Here is a 15,995-nt window from a genome sequence, read left to right as displayed (position 1 = left end):
GAGGCGACTGCTCTCAGAAGTCATTCAACTGTGGGAATCTGCCGCTTGGCCATAGATAAAGCCACCCCATTTTTGTTAAATAAAAATGATTGTTTTTTTGTGCACCTGTTCCTCACAGAGTTCTAGGACCTTTTCAACTTCATAAATAAAACTTAAGTGTACTACATTGGAATTCACTCATCAGTCATCACCTTTTCAGGAATTTATTGAAATTGCAGACAGTGACTTTTTTATGCATCTTATATTCTATTTTCGTCATCTAGACCCCGAGAAGTAAGAGCTCCCTCGGCTCCTCGAGTTTCCCTCACTGGTGTCGCCTCTGTGCCCAGGCGCGACATCTCGCCGGACCATCAGTGGACGAATTTGGCCGCGCGCTTTACGAGGGGGCACCCCGGCGAGGGTCCCCGTAAATCGCGCCACCCGACAGCCGCGGCGGCAAACGGCCGTTCTGGCGCGTCACAGACGCACACCTGAGCCCGGAGCACGCCCCGGACGAGATGGGCGGTGATTAGGGCGAGCCCGGGCCACGGTAAGGCCCGGAGAGCACGTGTCTCCGTGTCCAGCGCTCACCTGGAAATGTGGAGGACTGAGGGGGACCCGAGTGTCACCCGTCACCCGGCCAGACAGCAACGGACCGTGGGATGAAGAGCAGCGACAAGGTGTACCTTTTACAGTTAGCGGGTCGAGAGACTCAGGCAGCAAGCTGGAGCTCAAAGATTGCGAACTGAAACTACATTTATTGCAGCGAATATTGACTGTGATCTTCAGCGTTTAGCCCTATGTTATGCGTCTTTGAAAGTGTTGATGACTGTTATTCGACCAAGATGCAGGATTTATCGTTGCTCATCATGACATAGCGTTTATACACTCAAAAGGATTAGGCAAAAACGTCCAAGCGTTGTAGTTCGGGGCAAGTGCCGTATTCACAAGAACCACGACAAGACAATCTGAACAAAATAAGAAAACAAGAGAAAATGTGTAAGAGATTTTATCAAGCGTAGCTATAAGCAACGCAACTGGACATGTGGCATGCCATGCTACCAGTCATTAATTCGTGTAGAACATCATATAGACGCCCAGATTTGGCATTGCAACATGGTTTCCGACTCGGTCTCGGTGCATTATCAGCATCGCTGAATAAAAGAACCTTCTTACCTGCAAACGACATGATCAGCAGATGTCGCCGCTGCATGACTAAAAAATGAGCCGTTTCCACCAGCCATAATACACATCATGGCTCACTCAGATTGACATCTCAGAAGGACGCGTCATAAAAACGGGCCCGCTCCCACGGCCGACTTGGAGTGGGACCGGACGGCCCGATCGTGACAGTGTCGCGACCACAGGCCGCGGCCGATGCTCATCACTCACACACACACACGGCCCCACCGGGAGGCCATGTGCGGACCGACGACTTGTGATGACCGGCCGCTGACTCAGAGCGCAGTGACTGGTATGTCGCCGGCCGGATATGACATGGGTCTCTGTCGGCACTGGTCAGTTCTGCGCTCAGTTTTATTATCCGGTGAATAGATGTGGTAGGTGAGTGTTCGGCGATGCGGCGAGGAAATGGACGCATGCATATTTCATGACGAATATGTGACGTTTATGCACTCTGCAGTCACCAACATTCTTCAGGCATTATAACGCACAAAGTGAAGCCTTCAAAGCCGCCATTGCCATTTCCTGTCGGAAAAGTCAGGCGACAAAGGGAACGGACTCCAGCCACTCGACTGTCCATATCCCATAGCACCCGCGCCGTTCCAATCGCCCTGTATGTACTCTCCGGCACTCTCGAGTCTGTCGGCCGTTTACCTCGGCAGCTAAGAGGGTGGGGAGCTGATCTGACCATCAGCGGCACCTCTCAGAGTTCAGAGAGCGGCAATCAGACCTGACTATCTGACGGCGCGGCCGCCGGCGGCCACTGGGCCGCGCTCAGCCCCGCCGATCCGGTGGACCAACACCCCTGCCGACCCCGATAATCGGGCACGGGGCGGCGCGGCGCACAGACGAGCACCGAAGCGGCCGAGACAAAAACGACGCAGCAGACGGCAAAACCGCGCCGCGAGTGGCGGCGCCGCTTGTTTAGTATGGACTTCTCGTAGCAGTGCGAGAGCTCGCATTTCCGAGTCAGTACCATAGAGACCCTGGAATGCTGGATTATCGAGACATCTTGGGCTCGAATTTAATGTACGGAGATCATAAGCGCGATAGGGGATCACTAAAAGCATGTTTTGGCGGGGAAGCGGCACAATGGAGCCCGCAAAGTGGCCTCGTCGCCGGCCGTCCCATAGGATCAGCGGCGGCCGAGCGTGATCGAGGCGGACGGCCGAGATCCCGCTGTCCTCTCCACACACACCGCACACACACACACACAGACCTCACAGCGGGCAGTGGGCCGGTACTGGGTGGCGTAGACAGCACTGAGTGAGCCCCACTCAGCAAACAATGCGAAACCACTTGATTTTGTAGCACGGTGTCGAGGAAACTACTTCCTGTCTGAGGAGGGAGAGGATGCTCACCTGATAGGTATTCACGGGTGTCGATCCAAAACCCCGAACAGCGTAGCCTGTCCCGAAATCTAGTTGTACCGGTTTCAGGCCACTTATTATACTTCTCACGTCATTACTACAAAGAAACTAAGGCTAAACAAACAGCTTAATACCGTCCCAACTCCCAACAGACATAGACATTAGTTTCTTAGTCAAATTATATAGATAACAGATCCGACATTACATCATCGGGGTTACTGAAAAAGGTCTGAAGTCGTAACGTACAGGTGTTTGAGGTAAACAAGGAAAACACTTTCTGAGCCATACAATAATGAAATCAGCTGAAGTTTCCACCTAGAAATTTAGCAGACAGACTGTTGACCTTGGAGGAAAATAAAAGGACCCTCTGATCCATTTCACACCGAAAGCACCTCGCGCCGTGTACCACTCTCTATATGTGACACTTTCCTCCTCCCTGCGCCCAGCGAGACGGCGGCACGCCTCTCGCGCTACAAAACAGCCATCAATCCACGTCCGACTGATGGACGGAGCCACTTACCGACCGGTCTGGCGGTGTCGCCAGACCACCGGAAGGCGTCCGACCTACCCCCGAACACTGCCGGACAGCGCCGGACACTCGGGGACACTCGGGGACACTCGGGGACACACGGGGACACACGGAGACACACGGGGACACACGTGGACGGGACACCTAGAGGGTCGGTCCACCGAAGGCCAGCGCAGACAGCTCTGCTGGGTGATGGAACGGCGAGAAAGGAACAGGAGGGGGCAGTACCCGCTCTGTCTCTATTGTCCCTCGGCGGATCAAGCCTCTGCTGCCAGGAATCGCAGTGTTTCCTATCGTGTTATGCATACTCAATTGTAAAACATATGTAAACCTAGCAGCACTTCCAAGTTCCAATGCATTCAAAGCACTGTGCCGATGCGATAACATTTTCCATACAAAACACATATTTTAGACAAAAGATATACAGAGTACCTACATACTCAACTACTATTGTTAGGTACAATTCCACATTGAATAGTCAACCGTGCTTCTATGATTCAGAATATTCCAGTTACGACGTTACTATTCCGTAGAACTCCGTCACCGTCGTTATTGTCTATAGAATACCTATGAGTAGTGGGTACAGGCTCTTTATCATTCAGCCCAGCGACCGCAGCCCACAATGTTTCAGTAACCATAAATCTATAAGCAGCTGCCTACTCTGATTGAGCGGAATGCTAAAATCGTGTCCAGATAATTGGCCTGCCTGCGGTCACGTTTGGGCCATACTGTTGCGCGGCGGCAGAGCTCCAGCATATGTGCGTTTCATCATGTATGCCAACGGAAATTGATGAGCTGCTTTACGACTCGGTGTAGCGTGTTTCTGGTTTGGCGGTCATAAAAAGGCTTTTTTAAATGAAATCGTTGCTACCACCACAAACCGTCATGACACGAGCTCAAATCAATTTTGGAATGTAAAGATATCTGGCTCACAAAGTCACATCTTCGTTTAACTGCTTTGTTGATGTTCTCACTGTTTGATGCATCATAAAGATAATCTGACACGCAATATAAGAAGAATGACAGACGAAACTCGATGCCAGCGACAGCCCACCGAATTTGGTGTCCGAAAGACGCATAACCGTCTCTTCCTTTTCTTGCGTTGCGCTGTGTGGATGAATATAAAGAGTAATTCGGCGTCAAAATTTACTTATTTCTTAATGTTTTTAAAATTCATGGACTCTACATCTCACCTCAATCATGTGTAAAGGAGCAGAAAACTTGACCTACATGGGTATGGGTATTGCATAAAACAACCAAGTTCAGAGCTGCCTTATACCTTACAGTTCAAAAACGCCGAGTTAGCCGATCACTTTGTGCTGTACCTATTCTAACCAGAGCAGCTGGCGGCCCGACACCGGTCGTGGGAGCCGGCCGGAGCGGAGCCGGTACGGCACGCCGTCACGACTGGCCCGGAATCTGGACCGGTCCGGGGCTCTGCGGGTCACTCACACACACTCTGAGAGCCCGGGGTCCTCCTCACCGATCGCTGCCGTTCAGACGTGACATCCGCCGGGCGCCTGACGTGCCTCCGCGCGGCCGTCTGTCGTCCTGAGCCCGCCCGGCAGCTCCCGGCGGAATACGGTAGCCCAGGCGGCCCTCCAATCGGTTAGGTGGAATTCTGGGGGCCGCTTCGGGATGCGTGATCGGCGGGACGGGGTCTATTTGTGACAGCGGCGACGGATGTGGTAATGGGGAAAGGTCAGTGGTTGTAAATGTAAGGGGGAGCATTCATTCTGGCCAGGGTTCATAATGTCCAGGGTACGTTATGCCCAGTGTCGAAATGGCCAGTGCCTTAAATGGGCCAGAGTTCATAATGTCCAGGGATTGCATGGTCCAAATGCGGCCAACTGGCTGCAGATAGGGTATATTCAAAGAGGCCAGGGTTCATAATGTCCAGGGCACGATGTGTCCAGTGTTCGAAATTGCCAGGGTTCATAATGTCCAGGGCACGATGTGTCCAGTGTTCAAAATGGCCAGAGTTCATAATGTCCAGGGCACGATGTGTCCAGTGTTCAAAATGGCCAGTACCTTGAATAGGCCAGAGTTCATAGTGTCCAGGGATTACATAGTCACTGAAAGTGACGTCATTATGTAAAAAACACGGAACCAGCTCAATGTGAAGCAGTGTAGTGCCGAAGGCAATGCCTTAGGAGAGATTACAGGCAATAGTAAATCAAATATTTTTAGGTTAAGTGGTTATGTATCTGGCTTCAGGCCGAAGGCCTGAAGCCTGATGCATAACCACTTAACCTAAAAATATTTGATTTACTATTGCTTGCAATCTATTCATGCGAGAAACTATTTCCTTATCCCCGGTAGGCAAACATCATTACCTTAGGTTAGGTTAGGTTAGGTTAGGTTAGGTTAGGTTAGGTTAGGTTAGGTTAGGTTAGGTTAGGTTAGGTTAGGTTAGGTTAGGTTAGGTTAGGTTAGGTTAGGTTAGGTTAGGTTAGGATAAGTTAGATTTGGTTGGGTTGGGTGGACTATGTAATCCCTGGACACTATGAACTCTGGCCCATTCAAGGCACTGGCCATTTTGAACACTGGACATATCGTGCCCTGGACATTATGAACCCTGGCCATTTCGAACACTGGACACATCGTGCCCTGGACATTATGAACCCTGGCCATTTCGAGCACTGGACACATCGTGCCCTGGACATTATGAACCCTGGTCTCTTTGAATTTACCCTATCTGCAGCCAGTTGGCCACATTTGGACCATGTAATCCCTGGACAATATGAACACTGGCCAATTCAAGGCACTGGCCATTTCGAGCACTGGACACATCATGCCCTGGACATTATGAACCCTGGCCTAAATAATACGCGCCCAAATGTAAGACTACGGGCTTCGGCTCACCCGTAGCTTGGGTTTAATTTTAGCTCGGTATGAATTATCTGACAGATATTAATAAAGATAATGCAGTGTTGCTTTTCCATGAAAGGTTGACAAATGATAAGGAGTACCTACCTCACACCAAGAACCAAGAATCATCAAGGAGACGTGACTGTGAAGGTGACGGTCCTACATAAAAACAGTTAATCAGTCATCACTGAACTGCATTCCTCCTGGAGTCTTCACAATGTGGGAACAATGTATATCGATGTACCGGAATGATATACGTCACTTGTCATTCCAGTCGGGGGAGGTTTGGTCAATCGTTGTCATTTTTAGCACGTGCTATTTTTGTCACACGTGCTAAAAATGACAACGATTCTGCTATTTTTGACAACGATGAGGCCGATCTCACTCCTCAGCGAGGAAATGAAGATTTTGGAAAGATAAACACTGATTTTGGAAAAGAAGTGCTGCCACCTGGTGCAAGACGAAGAATCCAGCTTTAATATGCCTGTTATTTGTATGGTAGTTTGTTTTGTGGCCTGAAGTTGGAACTTAAAATTGAAGCATCCGAAAATGATCGATATTGATCGAAAACATGATGTTGATGAAAAAAATAATATTTTAAGTTGAGAGAGGAGGCCATTTTATCCAGATGCAGTAGTTTACTTCTTGAAATTATTTTTGCTAATGACGGCTGCTAATTATCCCTCATTACATGGCAGTCGTCGTAAGCAAACATAATTTCAAGAAGTAAACCACCGCATCTGGATAAAATGGCCTCCTCTCTCAACTTAACATATTATTTTTTTCATCAACATCATGATTTCGATAAATATCGATCATTTTCGGATGCTTCAATTTAAAGTTCCAACTTCGGGCCACAAAAAAGGGTATACTTCAACGTTGGACTACCATACAAACAACGGCCATATTAAAGCTGGTTTCTTCTTCTTGCACCAGGTGGCAGCACTTCTTTTCCAAAATCAGTGCTTGTATTTCCAAAATCGTGATTTCCTCGCTGAGGAGTGAAATCGGCTTCATCGTTGCTAAAAATAGCTGATAGCGCTGTCATTTTTAGCACATGGTTGCCAAAAATGGCATGTGCTAAAAATGACAACCATTGACCAAACCTCCCCCAACTGATTCCATGTGTATAATGGTCCTAGATAGTTGGATATGTGACTGATAAGGCAGGAGACCATAAATCAGCTGGGATAATATTAAACCACTTTCGTATGCTACTCATTCACATAACATATTGTACAATGGTTACGAAATTAACGTAAGCTATTCCCATTTTCCCTCAGAACTCACAAGCAGGCATGCTGTGCACAAGACTCAGCGCGGAGGACCGGTGGACAGTGGATGGTGGACGGTGGACGGTGGACGGTGGACGGTGGACGGTGGTCGGTGGACGGCGGACAGTCTGCTGGTGGTCTACATACAGAGCAGAGTAGGAGGAGCGGCGGCACGAAGAGCTCAGTGCCCGCCTCGGTCGGCTGCTCGGACAGACATTGTTCTGTCCGAGCGATGCTCCACGCGGTGATGGCTCGGCCGATACCAGCCGCCGAGTGACGAACGACCACCGCCAGGCGACCTGGTCCTGGTCTGGAGCAGGCCACCGACCTGGTCCTGGTCTGGAGCAGGCCACCGACCTGGTCCTGGTCCGAATGGACCACCGACTTGGCCCTGGTCCGAACGAAGCACCGACCTGGTCCTGGTCTGGAGCGGACCACTGACCTGGTCCTGGTCCGAACGAACCGGTGTGGGCTGTGACCACTGACCACTTCCTTCTCGAGAAGCGTACACGGAAAAATTGATCAGAAGACTATCTCAGAGGTGCATACTATTGCTTTTTATAGTGAAAATGGGTGCTGTAGTTACAAGGTGAGATTGTTGTTTCATCGCGCTGTATTTCGGGCTCGACTGTGCCCTCTTTTCCACTGGTACGTTTCTCACGCCTCAACCCATATCTGACCAGTCTCACAGACAACAAGGCTGCACTTCTCCTCGGGTCCCTCGCCGCAAGCTCGGTGTGGGAAATTGAATCAGTCATATAGTTTTTTTTCAACTATTCTGACTTACTGGAGAGCAGTGGCGGATCCTGGGGGGGGTCCACGGGGTCATGACCCCCCCCAAAAGGTCTGAGAGGGTCATTTGACCCCCCCCAAAAGCCGAAGACCTAAATGCGCTATAGACGCCGTCTTGCATGCTCAAAATCACATGTCAAACACTTCTGAGCTAATACCTTTGTTTTTCTGGATCGTGTTGCGTGAAAAGGCGTATTGAAGGCCAGAATCTTACTCATTTTTGTCTCAACCGTGCGAGCACCAGGGGATGATCCAGGAAAACTCCAAGGGGATGGTCATGAATTTAATTCGTGGTGCCCCTACCTATACGCAAAATTAAAAACTCAACGGATTTCGGCCACTTAATTTTGGTGATGTCCTATTTCCATTTTTTTATTTTGTTTGTTTTATTTTTAGTGCCCCTGGGCCCTGGCAGGTCAAAATCACGTCGGAGGCGAAAGAAATTCACGGGAATCCCAAAAATCACGTCAGGACATTCAGGGCACTCTGACCAGCCTGACAGCTAGGGCCCTTCTTACTTCCTGGGGCCTCCAGTGAATAACCGCTAGTGTCTGTGTCGGCCCCTCTGACTCCTCAGTAGGTAGGAGGCCCTCTGTAGAGGAGACCCTCTGTGGAAAGGAGACCGCCTGAATGCAGAAGGCCCTCTGAAGAGAGGAGACCCGCTGTAGAGAGAAGGCCCTCTGAAGAAAGGAGGCTCTCTGTAGAGAAGAGGCCCTCTGAAGAGAGGAAGCCCTTTGCAGAGATGAGGTCCTCTGGCTCTTTGAAGAGAGGAGGTCCTCTGTAAAGGAGGCCCTCTGAAAGGGAGAGACCCTCAGTAGAGAGGAAGCCCTCTGTAGAGAGGAAGCCTTCTGTAGTTAAGAGGCCCTGTGAAAAGAGGAGGCCCGCAGTAGAGATCGGTGGTCCTCTGTAGAGAGGAGACCCCCTCTGTGTTTTGACAAATGTTTTTGCAAATTTTTCGCGGCGCTTCGCGCCGCCGATTCATGTACATACGTACAGGTCAATATGAAATCGTGACTGTAATTACATAAACCAACCGTGTCAAATTGAATCAGAATTCATATGTGTACTGTGAAGAAACTCCGGCTTGTACTGCCATGCTAAAAGGGTGGTAAAATTTGTGTTTTGGAGCGGAGCTGTGTTTTGACACATTCTTTTGCAAATGTTCTCGGCGCTTCGCGCCGCCGATTTATACACCAATCAATAAGAGAGATCGTGACTGTAATAACACCAACCGTGTCAAATTGAATCGGAATTCATATGTGCACTGTGAAGGAACTCCGGCTTGTACTAGCATGCTAAAAGGGTTGTAATATTTGTGTTTTAGAGCTGTGTTTTGACAACTTTTTTCAAATTTTTGCGGCGCTTCGCGCCGCCGATTCATACACAGGTCAATAAGAGAGATCGTGACTGTATGCTACTAATGCATTGGGCATTAGACTAATGCATAAGTGAGGTAACTATATCTACTACTTCTGGGTTTTTAAGTCGGTCGATCCGCCCCCCCCCCCCCCCCAGTAAAAAATCCGTGGCGACGCTCCTCTATAGGTGGGTTTCACTAACTAAAACTACTGAGCCGAGTGACTTACGATAAAACTTCAACTCAGAAACGACGAAGATCAAATGTCATTTGATCTCGACATACTCGCTCCCTACCCCCCCCCCCCCGGTCGTCAGAATTCATTCATCAGACCTGGCATGTCGGCCGACTGGTGACCCCCCCCAAAACGTTCCCCTAGATCCGCCCTTGCTGGAGAGAGACTATGGGATAGCTCTCAAGGGAGATCTCAAGGAGCATCTGTCTGTAGACTCTGTTTGGTCTGAGCAGTTGCGACACTTCTACATACATGCATTTCAGCTGAGCAGCCTTGCTGTTGGAGTGACAGTGGGGCGAGTCACCAGTTCAATATTCCCCACACGCGCCGTTTCGGCGGAGCGCCGTTTGCCCTCTCTGCAGTACGGTCCGTCGCCGCTCAGCCGGCTGTCAGCACGCAGTGGCCCGCGAGGTGTGACGGGCCACGTTTGGCGGCACAAAAACCCTCCGTCCCGGCGATAAACAGGCATCACGGCACAGACACTTTTTCACCGGGACGTCGTAAAAACGGCTAGCGTCTCAATCTGAGATAAAGGGCTTAGCGGGCGCGGAACGGACGGGCCAGAAGTGGGCTCCGTCTCGGCGCGCCGCACCGGTGCCGTCCCGGTGCGTCGGACCGACTCCGGGGCGGTAACGCGCCGACAATTGGTGGAGGGACGGCCATAAAGGACGAAAGGGGACCCTAAGCGGATCACGCCCACCCACTGACACCAGAGACGATTGCGGCAAAAAATGCCATGAATTCCGGTCAAACGGATTTGGAAATGATACAATCTCGATTGTCGAATTGGATCTTACTAGTAAAAGGCTTTAAACATACATATCCTCTTGGTTCTTTTTGTATACTGGGGTATACATCGTCTTAAGTCGATCTCTACGGAATTCACTAATGGCTAGGCTATTTCATGGCCATGCGTTGCATTCTTCATGCCATGGTCCGCCACCTGGTGGCTGAATTTATATCCTCAAGTTGAATTTGTTGACGCCTCAGCGCTTTAATCTTCCCGGTATCTCGGCGGTCGCAGCATAGAGGTACGTCTCCTAATTATTTTCCTGTTATTTCTTTTTAAGAGTATGACTCATCGAAAACTGTTGTTTTGCTAACATAACTATTCGTTGTTGATCATTGCTTGCAGGTTTTGTAAACAAAATTGTGTGTTTGGAACTTTTCCAGAAAGAATTAAAGTTCATGTATACTAAGGTATACAAATGTCTTTTGCCCGAAAAATTTTGAGACGTGCTTAAGAAGTAGCACTACAATTATTCGGAGGAATTGACCTCTGAAAAAATAAATGTACACCCGAGTGACCAACGGGATCCTGCACGACGGAGAAATGTAAACGTCAGTATACAACGGACTGTGCCTAGGACTAGTCATGTATACTGTAGTATACATGGTTGCTGGGTTAGTTAAAGCCATTTTTTGTGGCTCACAAACAACATTATGCCTTCAAATGGCTCTGTGGTTGAGCGTTGACATTCTTCGAATCGTTGGCGACCTCAATGACCGTAGATCCTCACTCAAAGTTTGATAAATCGCCCGATGAATTAGAATCCGACCCCTAAGCACAATGACATAGGCAAGCACCTCTCTAAAACACACCATACGGCGATTTTTTTAGAGATGTCGCTTCAGATAATGCTGCAAGGTCTTCCTCTACTGTTTATCGATTCGCAACAGGTGCTACAAGTTCTATATCTTCAAAGGAAATGGCAACTAAAGACCTAAGAGCAGTGGGCAAGGGGCAGAAGAAGCTGAAGTTAAGGGCGAGTGGTATTGATAATTAAACGTGTCAATACTATTAGCCATTTTACGCCCTAAACACACGAAAAAATACACTTTGGTGTTTGTATGGAAGTTTTCATGGGTTGCATTTCAGTCAGATTTTATAGGCTTTGAGTATTTTTGTATATCCCAGTATACATGTCACTGCGCATGCGCGATGACCTTCACGGCTGAAATGTCACCAATCTGGTCATTATTGGCACCAAAGCTCTCAGCCAAAAAAGTTTCGTTGCTCTCCATTCATGGGCGAATTGGCGGGACTCAAGAGGATATTAGAGCTAAAGGGAGCTAGAGCTAATAGATACAATTTCAGACCAATAATCGTATGAAATTTACACCTCAATATGCTTCAATTTATTTATTACATAGAAGTCGCCAAATCGGCCGCACTTCAGATGACCGAAAAAGGCTAATAAGAAGGTACATACCTGCTTATGTTAACAATATCCTGGCACCATTAGCAGTCGCTGAAGCTTCAAAGCATTTGGTTAGTTGTTGTAGCTAGGACACGTATATTGCATTCATTTTTCTTTATGATTGGGCATTTGAGGAGAACTGATAGCCACAGGTCACCTAACTTGTAACTTCGACGTATAATCTGCCAGTATGTATGTGTAAAAATGTCTGAAAGTGTGCAAGAAAAAACGGCGGTGCTTCACGCTGTGGTTTGTAGGATATTCACGAAAAAAATCCTGAGAGTACCAAACTTTTAATCCTGGTACGGCACGGACTCCTCTTGGCTCTTATCATAAACCAACATAGAGGAGAAACCCGATCGGGAACCGGAGTACATGCTTCGTAAACATGTCCATAAGCTGTCACATATGTATATTTCGTCAGAGCCATCTCCATCACAATGACATTAGTCTGCGGGAGGACCTAGAACAGAGTGTGGTTGGACACATTGACAGCTGTTCTACGGTTATCGGCAGCCGGTGACGGACGCTCGGATGGGTCAGCTATCGGTGACGGGAGAGCGGCCGGTCTGCGCCCTCTCAGGGGGTGGCGCGCACCTCGCAGTAGTAGCCGGCCTTCACCACCGAGTAGTCCGAGTGGAAGTCGATGGTGTACGCGCCGCTCTCGCTGAGTGCCGGGCCCTGGCGGCCGCAGTATTTGACGCCGTTAACGCGCAGCCAGTCCCAGCCGCAGCTGCTGTTGTACTCGATCTCGAACTGGCAGCAGGCGAGCGTCATCGTGTTCACGCCGGAGCCCGGGGTGATGGTGTAGGCGCAGTCCAGGTTGTTGCCGTAGTTGGAGGGGTAGCCGGGCGACTTGATGCTGTAGAGTCCGGGAGCGACAGTGTGCGAGCCGCAGGCCAGCTCCTGGGCAGTGCCGCCGACCTGGGCCGTGATGGTGCACTGGTAGCCAGTACTTGTGACCGAGTAGTCGGAGTGGAAGGAGAGCTCCAGAGCGCCCACCTTGGTGACGGACGGTCCGGCGGTGCCACAGTACTTGGCGCCACCTACCATCAGCCAGTCGTAGTTACAGGAGGAGTGGGACTCGAGGCTGAACGCCGAACACTCCACCTTGAAGGAGGTGACGTCGGCGCCGGGCGCCAGGTTGTAGGCGCAGTCGACGTTGTTGCCATAGTTGGCGGGGTAGTTGGGCGACTTGATGGTGTACGTGCCGGCGGTCAGCGTGTGACTCCCGCAGCCCAGCTCCGAGCGGGCCGCACCCACTCCGAAGAGGATGGTCGGGTCGCTCTCCGGAGGCGGTTTGGCCACCGCGAGGCTGACAACGGTAAACAGAACTGCGAGAGCCTTCATGGTGCTGGCTCAGAAGCTGGTCTGACAAGCGACCTGCCCGGGGGCGGTTTTATCCACCCAGCGATATTGCTGTGTCATATGCACATGTGGCCAACAGGGATGTTCTTCTTCGCGCAAGAGGGTAAAGGCGGGCGGGAAGTTGAAAAGAGGAGCTGAGGCAAGCAGAACCCCGTCCGCCCACTGCACATGCTGACAAGCATTGTCGTCTTTTGATGAAGATTGCACAAGTGTTCGATGGCACATTGTGCTTCTTCATTTGAATCGAAGGTGACTTGCGTCGCACAAGCAGTGGCATTTGGAAGGCGAGTGACGAAGGTACAACGCAGATGTTAAATTTCTTTTTACACGAGGATACACTGTAGTCTAACCCTATGATAAGAAACGTTTTATCAAGATTCAGCACACATCTCATACTATGTTTCAGCTAAATTTTGACAGTTAAAAGGACCCTCCCACCTTCAAAAAATTGATGAATTGGCACAAAAGCGACGCCTCGAGGTTCAGAAAAATCAGAAATGAATATCTACCAATTTTCACCGAAAAATGTTCACTATGGTTTTCAAAATGTTATAGACTTTTACTTTTGTTAATTTGTGGGATATCCGCTGTTCCTAGCGACTTCATTTGGAAGCAATAATATGGCATCCTTTAACCCTCGCCCTGGCAGGGTTGATGCAACCCCCCTAAGGTTTTTCAAAAATAGAGTAAAAACGACGGCGCGCAGCGCCGCAAAATTTGGCACTGTCTATGGAGCAACCTTTCTACATATGATCTGAAAGTTTCAGGTCCAGGTGACCTTGGGTCAGGTCACCAGTTCAGAAAAACCGGTACAAGGTCATGGTCAAATTACAATTTTTTTTAATGCACCTGTCCAACTCACAGTTTTGAACTGATTTCCCTCAAACTTTCAGAATGTACTAAGCTGACCGAGTTGTATAACATATAGTTCGGGTTTTTTATGTCACTGACCTGAGGTCAGTAAGAGCAGAGGTCATTACGTCGTAATGTTAAGCCTATGGGAAAATATTCAATTCGGAAAATACTGGAGATATCCGCTTCGTTCTATCACTTCTGTGCTTCAAAGCCACAGTACTTTACAGCATGTCACTTAGTGCTTCTTTATTTGGTGTACTTATCCATGGGTCAGGTCAAATGAAGTCAACTGAGGTCAAATGACGTTTTTGCCAATAACTTGGCACATATTGACGCTAGAGCTTACAAAATGATGTCTTTGCGTTCCTGGTGATCAGCCGAATCGAATGATGTGCGACATGATGCAATTTGGTTAACTTGAACTTGATCAATTAATTAAAGTTTACTTAAAAATTAGGAAAAATTTTAGGTACAATTAAGCAAGCAAAAATTATATCATTCGACGCGCCTTGACGTGGTAAATACATTGGTGCTTTTCTTTTTGCTCTATCTTAACCCTCGCCCTGGCAGGGGGGGTCGATGCGACCCCCCCTAAGGTTTTTCAAAGATAGCGTAAAAACGGCGGCGCGCAGCGCCGCCAAATTTGGCACAGCTTATGGGGCAACCTTTTTACATATGAACTGAAAATTTCAGGTCCGGGTGACCTTGGGTCAGGTCACCAGGTCAGAAAAACCGGTACAAGGTCATGGTCAAATTTCAATTTTCTTTTTGCACCTGTCCAGCTCACAGTTTTGGACTGATTTCCTTCAAACTTTCAGGATGTGCTAAGTTCACCGAGTTGTATAACATATAGTTCGGTTTTTTTAGGTCACTGACCTGAGGTCAGTTAGAGGTCATTACGTCGTAATGTTAAGCCTATGGGAAAATACTAAATTCGGAAAATACGGGAGATATCCGCTTCGTTCTATCACTTTTGTGCTTTGAAACCACAGTACTTAACAGCAGGTCACTTGGTGCTTCTTTGTTTGGTGTACTTATCCATGGGTCAGGTCAAATGAGGTCAACTGAGGTCAAATGACGTTTTTGCCAATAACTTGGCACATAATGACGCTAGAGCTTAAAAAATGGTATCATTGTGTTCCTGGTGATCAGCCGAATCGAATGATATGCAGTATGATGCAATTTGGTTAACTTTAACTTAATTCATTAATTTAAGTTTACTTAAAATTTAAGAAAAACTTTAAGTACACTTAAGCAGGCTTAAAAGTATATCATTCGACGCGCCTTGACGTACTGAGTTCACTGGTGCTTTTCGTTTTGCTCTATCTTAAACAGATCAAAAGTTATAAGCGAAAAAATTTTGACCTGTTTTTAGCGAAATTTTTACATTCATACCCCCAAAACCCCCCTAAATATTGACCTAGAGCAACCAAATTTGCACAGGGGCGAGAACTCCAAGGTGCCCACCTACCTACCAAATTTGGTGTTTCTAGGTGCCATAGGAGCCAATCGCGAGGGGGGGGGGGTTCGCATCGACCCCCCCCCTGCCAGGCCGTGTTATGAAAAATGCCCTGCCAGGGCGAGGGTTAATTAGATCAAACGTTATAAGCGAAAAAAATTTGACCTGTTTTTAGCGAAATTTTTACATTCATACCCCCCAAAACCCCCCTAAATATTGACCTAGAGCAACCAAATTTGCACAGGGGCGAGAACTCCAAGGTGCCCACCTACCTACCAAATTTGGTGTTTCTAGGTGCCATAGGAACCAATCGCGAGGGGGGTTGCATCCCCCCCCCCCCCTGCCAGGCCGTGTTATGAAAAATGCCCTGCCAGGGCGAGGGTTAAGTGCGGCAGACGTTGCGCGCAAAGCAGTATATACCCACTGAATTATATATATACCACCATGTGTGGACGATAGCGTTAGTATAAGGCTTAAAATCGTAAGAACTCCGCTGACGTCACAAATTCTAGGTGGCATTCAA

The 15,995-nt window shown here is 48.6% G+C and overlaps 1 long non-coding RNA gene across 1 annotated transcript; it reads left to right on the top strand.

Moving 5' to 3' along the window:
- The first annotated feature begins 5,803 nt into the window (after positions 1-5,803).
- LOC122378738 lies at positions 5,804-9,243 on the top strand. The gene is made up of 2 exons (XR_006256072.1): positions 5,804-6,081; positions 7,215-9,243. It is a non-coding gene; the product is annotated as an uncharacterized LOC122378738 (long non-coding RNA).
- Positions 9,244-15,995: the final 6,752 nt, after the last annotated feature.

The sequence above is a fragment of the Amphibalanus amphitrite genome, unplaced genomic scaffold, assembly GCF_019059575.1.
Source record: "Amphibalanus amphitrite isolate SeventyFive unplaced genomic scaffold, NRLGWU_Aamphi_draft 000064F_arrow, whole genome shotgun sequence".
Taxonomy (NCBI): Eukaryota; Metazoa; Arthropoda; class Thecostraca; order Balanomorpha; family Balanidae; genus Amphibalanus; species Amphibalanus amphitrite.
This window is presented reverse-complemented; position numbering and strand designations above follow the sequence as displayed.